Source organism: Brassica oleracea, unplaced genomic scaffold (assembly GCF_000695525.1).
Source record: "Brassica oleracea var. oleracea cultivar TO1000 unplaced genomic scaffold, BOL UnpScaffold01658, whole genome shotgun sequence".
NCBI lineage: Eukaryota > Viridiplantae > Streptophyta > Magnoliopsida > Brassicales > Brassicaceae > Brassica > Brassica oleracea.
The window spans coordinates 514-6790 of NW_013618191.1; the positions used below are offsets into that span (position 1 = coordinate 514).

At 39.5% G+C, this 6277-nt stretch overlaps 1 pseudogene; it reads left to right on the forward strand.

The window, feature by feature from the left end:
* The first annotated feature begins 263 nt into the window (after nt 1-263).
* LOC106321440 lies at nt 264-5003 on the forward strand (annotated as a pseudogene).
* Nucleotides 5004-6277: the final 1274 nt, after the last annotated feature.

Genomic DNA, 6277 nt, shown 5'->3' on the forward strand with positions numbered 1-6277 from the left:
AAAAAAAAAATCACTTATGAAATGAAGTTGTGACTTCTATTTTAATATATTAGATTATAAATATTATTAAAAGAAAATTTACTAACAAATTATACTTTGTAATTATATTTTGTTTTGATTTTTGGCGAAACTAAAGGCGATCGGGGTTACGGCGGATCTCAATGGCTCCGGAGCAGGATCTAGATCTCCGATGGGGGATCGAGGTCATCTACTGCCTCCGGCGATGGGGATTCAAGGTTCGGAGGTTGTGATTACGAAAGAGGGTGACCAAGGTTCGGTGATTAGAAACTCGGTGACGGTGGGAAAAGGAGAATCTTTGGGATCGGAGATGAAGAAACAAAATCTATCAGCGCCTTCGACAGAAACGTTGGAAGGTAGTCAGTCTATTCCGATTAACTCGGATCTGAAAACGGGGGAGTGGATTAACGCGGTTAAAGGGAAGAATATTTTGAAGAAATATGAGATGAAAATTCAAATGGAAGATGGTGTGGGATCTGTGAGTGTGCCGGATGAAGTTTTCAAGGATGCTGCTCCTTTGTGGGAAGATTTTCTAATTGGAAGATTTTTGGATAAAGCTCCGCATATAGGCAAGGTTCATGCGATTGTCAATAAGATTTGGGCGCAAAGTGACAAGTCGCAGATGATTGATGTTTACGTGATTAACTCCACAACAATGAAGTTCAAAGTGAGTAATCCAGTCACGAGGAACATGATTGTACGAAGAGCAATGTGGAACATTGCTGAAGTTCCAGTTATCATGGCGAAATGGTCTCCATTAATAGAAGATATTGAGCAGGAAACACATTCAATACCTCTCTGGGTCCACTTGAAGAATGTACCAATGGATATGTTCTCCTGGAAGGGCTTAAGTTTTGTGACAAGTCCGGTTGGTATACCTGCGAGATTACATCCGGAAACTGAGCAATGCCTAAATTTGAAGATAGCAAAGGTGTTTGTCAAAGCTGATTTGTCGAAAGAGTTACCAAAATCAATGAACTTCACATTTCAGGGGAATAAAACTCGGGTGGAATATACTTATCTGTGGCTCCCATCAAAATGTACTCATTGTGGCAAATGGAGACATCTTATGCGAGCTTGTAGAAGGAGGAAGGAAGAGAGTGAAGTTGAAATGGAGATTAAGGTTCAGGAGGTTGGTAATGTGAAGGAGAAATGTGCAGAGGTGGTGGAATCGAAAGAAGTTGAAGCTGCTGGGTCGGAAACTATTCTTGATGCTGATGCAGAGGATAAGATGGACATGACAACTAGCAAAAATGGGAATATTATGGAGGTTCTAGAGAAGACGATAGTAGAAAGTAATAAGGGAAGTGAAGGAGAAAAAATTTGGATGGATGTATCGCCGGGGAAAGCTAGTCGTACCCCTGCAGTAACAAATAAACTAAAGTTTTGTCAGGTATCAATCCTTTCTAAATCAAGATTTTCAGTACTGAGTTTGGATGAAGAAGAGGGAGAAATAACATAGAATAATGAAGTAGAGGAGGTTAACAAGGAGGTTTTGGAGGAAGTTAATGCGGAGGAGCGAAGCGAGGAGCAAAGTGATAAGGAGCATTTGGAAAAGGAGTCAATGAGAGAAGATGAAGTGGTTAGGAGACAGTTCTTGCCAAGAGGATACAAGGCTAAACATAAACTCCTTTCAGATGTGTCTGTTCAGAGAGTGCGGGATGATGGCCCGTGCGATCCAAATAAGAAGAAGAAACCCCGCGACGCAAGATGACTGGGTTCTTCTGGAACATGCGCGGCTTTAATAAACCATCAAAACATGAAGTAGTCCGCGAATGGGTCAGGAATCAGTCTTTACAGTTTGGAAGCTTGATAGAAACTAGAGTGAAGGAAAGGAAGGCATGAAATATTATGAATTCAGTTTTTCAGAATTGGTCTCACATGAATTGGTCTCACATGGCTAACTATGAGCATCATCATCTTGGGCGTATATGGGTTGTTTGGGGGCCATCAGTAAGGATGACACCAGTGTTTAAAAGTAGTCAGTTAATTACTTGTTCAGTTCTGTTAGAAGGGATGGAGGAGGAGATGTTTTGTTCTTCTGTGTACGCTTTGAGCACAATGGAAGAAAGGAAGGTTTTGTGGGAGGACTTGCGAAATCATAAAGATTCACCAATGTTTAAGAGGAAGTAGTGGCTAATTTTTGGAGACTTCAATGAGATTTTGGCTGGCGAAGAGCATTCAAGTTATGAAAATAGCCCTAATGTTACTACAGGGATGAGAGATTTTCAGGAGCTTACTCGATATTGTGCTTTAACAGATATGGGATCTCATGGGCCTATGTTTACATGGTGTAACAAGAGGGAGGGAGATTTAATTTGTAAGAAGCTGGATTGGGTTCTAATCAATGATGTTGCTCTTCATGGTCTGGGGAGGGCATATAGTGTTTTTGAACCGGGTGGATGTTCTGATCACCTCAGGTGCAGGATACATTTTGATATTGAGAACAAGCAGAAGAAAAGGAAACCGTTTAAATTTACAAATGTGATAGCAATGGATGAATTTTTGCCGACAGTTGAAGAGTATTGGAGAGAAACTGATCAACTTTTTCATTCAACCTCAGCCTTATACAGACTTGGGAAGAAACTTAAAGGTCTTAAGCCGGCGTTGAGGTCTCTTAGTAAAGATAAACTGGGGCAGCTTCATAAGCAGACGAAGGAGGCGCTATTACTTCTTTGTGATAGGCATGGAGAAACCTTAATGAATCCGAGTTCAGAAGCTATGAGGAGAGAGTGTGAAGCATTGGAGAAATGGCAGAAACTTGCAGATATAGAAGAGGAGGTCTTTAAGCAGAAGTCAAAAATGCACTGGTTGGAGGCTGGTGACAGGAATAATAAGTTTTTTCACAATGCAGCAAAAATTAGAGAGGTGATGAATGCCATCAGAGAAGTAGTTTGTCCTGATGGTAGTATAGTTACAACGGAGGAAGACATTAAAAAAGAAGCTGAGAGGTTCTTCGCAGAAATGCTCACTCATAGGCCGCTTGATTATGAAATGCCTAATGTGGAGAGCCTACAAGATCTCCTTCAGTTTCGTTGCAGTGAAGAGGATTGTGAAAATTTAATCAGAGACGTTTCAGCTGAGGAAGTGAAGGAGGTGATATTCAAAATGCCATCAAATAAATCGCCGGGACCGGATGGTTACACAGTTGAATTCTTCAAAGCAGCTTGGCCAATAATTGGGAATGATGTGGTTGTAGCAGTTCAATCATTCTTCATCAAAGGCTTTCTTCCCAAAGGTATCAATTCTACTATCCTGGCTCTGATACCTAAGAAAGATATAGCTAGGGAAATGAAGGATTATCGGCCAATATCTTGCTGTAATGTGTTATATAAGGTGATATCTAAGCTCCTAGCCAACCGTCTCAAAGATATAATGCCTACTTTCATCTCATCTAATCAGTCAGCATTTGTTAAGGACCGGTTGTTGATGGAGACCCTATTATTAGCTACTGAATTAGTAAAAGATTATCACAAGAGTGAGATCTCTCCAAGGTGCGCTATGAAGATCGATATATATAAGGCTTTCGATTTGGTGCAGTGGCATTTTCTCTTAGCAACACTCAAAGCTTTGGGTTTTCCAGCTAAATACATTCACTGGATCAATCTCTGTGTTTCGACTGCTTCATTCTCTGTTCATGTTAACGGAGAACTTGCCGGTTATTTCAACAGCACCAGAGGCTTGCGACAGGGTTGTGCTCTATCTCCATCGCTATTTGTTATCTGCATGAATGTTCTCTCTAAGTTGTTAGATAAAGCGGCTGCTGACAGACTAGTGGGATATCACTCGAGATGTAAAAATGCTCTTCTGACTCATTTATGCTTCGCAGATGATATAATGGTTTTCACGGATGGGCAGAAGAGATGGGTGAAGGGATTCTCAAGGTGTTTGAGAAGTTTGAGAAGCTCTCTGGATTAAAAATCAGCTTGGAAAAATCGACATTATATATGGCTGGGATTTCCGCAAATAATCAGAATGCTATACTTGAGAACTTTCCATTTGAAGCGGGTCAGCTTCCAGTTCGTTACCTTGGTTTACCTTTGCTCACCAAGAAAATGACAGTAGCAGATTACCTGTCGTTGATGGAGAAGGTTAGGACAAGAATGTACGATTGGAATGGGAGGTTTTTATCGTATGTGGGGAGGCTGCAGTTAATAAAATCTGTCATCATGAGTTTGACAAACTTCTCGCTCTCAGCGTTTAGGCTTCCTCGACAATGTCTAAGTGGGATAGAGAAACTTTGTGCTGGGTTCTTGTGGTCGGGGCCTGGGTTAAATATGAAGAAATCAAAAGTGGGATGGGCAGAAGTTTGTAAAAAGAAAGAAGAAGGCGGGCTGGGGCTGAAAATCTTAACATAGGTGAATGAGGTTTCTTGTCTCAAACTAGTTTGGAGAATTCTTTCTGGTCAGAATTCATTATGGGTGAAATGGGTTCAGCAGTATCTGATCCGGAAAGGATCCTTTTGGTCTATTAAGGAAACCACCACAGTTGGCTCTTGGATGTGGAAGAAAATCCTTAAGACTAGAGACTCTGCCAGAAGGTTTCATCGAATGGAAGTAAAAAATGGCGAGACTACTTCTTTTTGGTATGATCATTGGTGCAATATGGGGCGTCTGAGAGATTTGTTGGGAGCAAGAGGGTTTATGGATTTGGGCATTCCTGGAAATTCAACAGTTGCTGAAGCTATACAAAAACACAGAAGAAGAAGACATCGTGTAGTGATTCTGAATAGAGTTGAGGAGGAGATTGAAAAGATAAAATCTGCAAATAATGGTGCATAGGACTTGCAGTTTGGAGAAACAAAGCAGAGATTTATAAAGCTATGTTCTCCTCCAAAAATACTTGGCTGTTGATCCGCAAAGAATACATTTTGCAAAGATGGAGTAAATATATATGGTTCAAACATGCCACGCCGAAATATTCGTTTCATATGTGGATTGCGACGTTGCACAGATTGTCGACATGTGACAGGATGTTGAGATGGAATCCTGCTATAGATCCAACTTGTGTATTGTGTAAACAGGAAGTGTAGACAAGAAATCATCTGTTCTTTTCTTGTGCTTACTCGAGCCAAATATGGGGAACGCTCATGAGGGGTTTGCTTTGTTCGGGATATACCGAGAGATGGGATGATATTGTTGAGCTTATGCTTGCACAAGGTCAGGATCGGGTCAGGCTCTTCTTGATAAGATATACATTTCAAGCAGCAGCTCACTCGATATGGAGAGAGAGGAACTACAGACGGCATGGAGGGAAGCAGCTTCCTCATGTTCTGCTGGCTAAAATCATTGATAAAAATGTGAGGAACAAACTGTCCACAATTCGGGGCCAAGGAGATCAAAAGATGGAGAAAGGGATGAGAATGTGGTTTGGTACAAGATAGCAAAATTTAAGCAGTAGTTGTGGTTATTTGTCTTTCAGCCTTTTGATGCATTTCATGTAAAAACGTTTTTTGGATGAATACAATTTAACATTTATTCAAAAAAAAAAATTTTATATTTTGTTTATATATTACTATTGAATAAAATTTATAATTACTTGAAAATATCATTTATAAAATATAGAATGTAGTATCAAACATCTTCTCATTTCTTTCTTTCCAGTTTCTCTATCGACACAAATCCATAAACTATATTTATTTACGTTGAATAATATCAACAAATATATCATCACACAATAGCTTACAACAACATATCATCATACCATCATCCCGAGTGGCATGATCTCTTTATTTTGAAAGAAAATTTTGAGAATCACATTTATAGTGAGGAATCACGAAAATATATTTTCATCCAAATATTTTTGGATCCATGTGTTTTATCCTTCTGGAAATCTTCAATGACGTGGAGGGGGTGGAGGTGTACGACGTCGAGGAGGAATTCATTTCACTCATATATATTATTGATAAATTATTAAATTTCAATTTCAATATCTTAGATTTTTAATTGACTAATGAATAACCCAAGTTAATTTTCTTGATTGTTCACCTACGAATAGCAAGCCCGGTGGTGGTCCGAGGAGACTTAGTTTGCCATTTTTGACCTTTATTTTATTTTTTTTATTCATGGAGGCATTTTTTTTATTCACGTGTTTCTCTGATCGTGAAGGCATAGCCTACCATAACGATCAGTCGCGGAAGGCGACGCCTATCATTCCGAAAATAAACGGAGAAGGCCTAGCCTTTCACTCCGGAACAATAATAAAATTTAAAAAAATTAAGTATATTGAAACACATAAATTTAAACATTACCTCGACTGG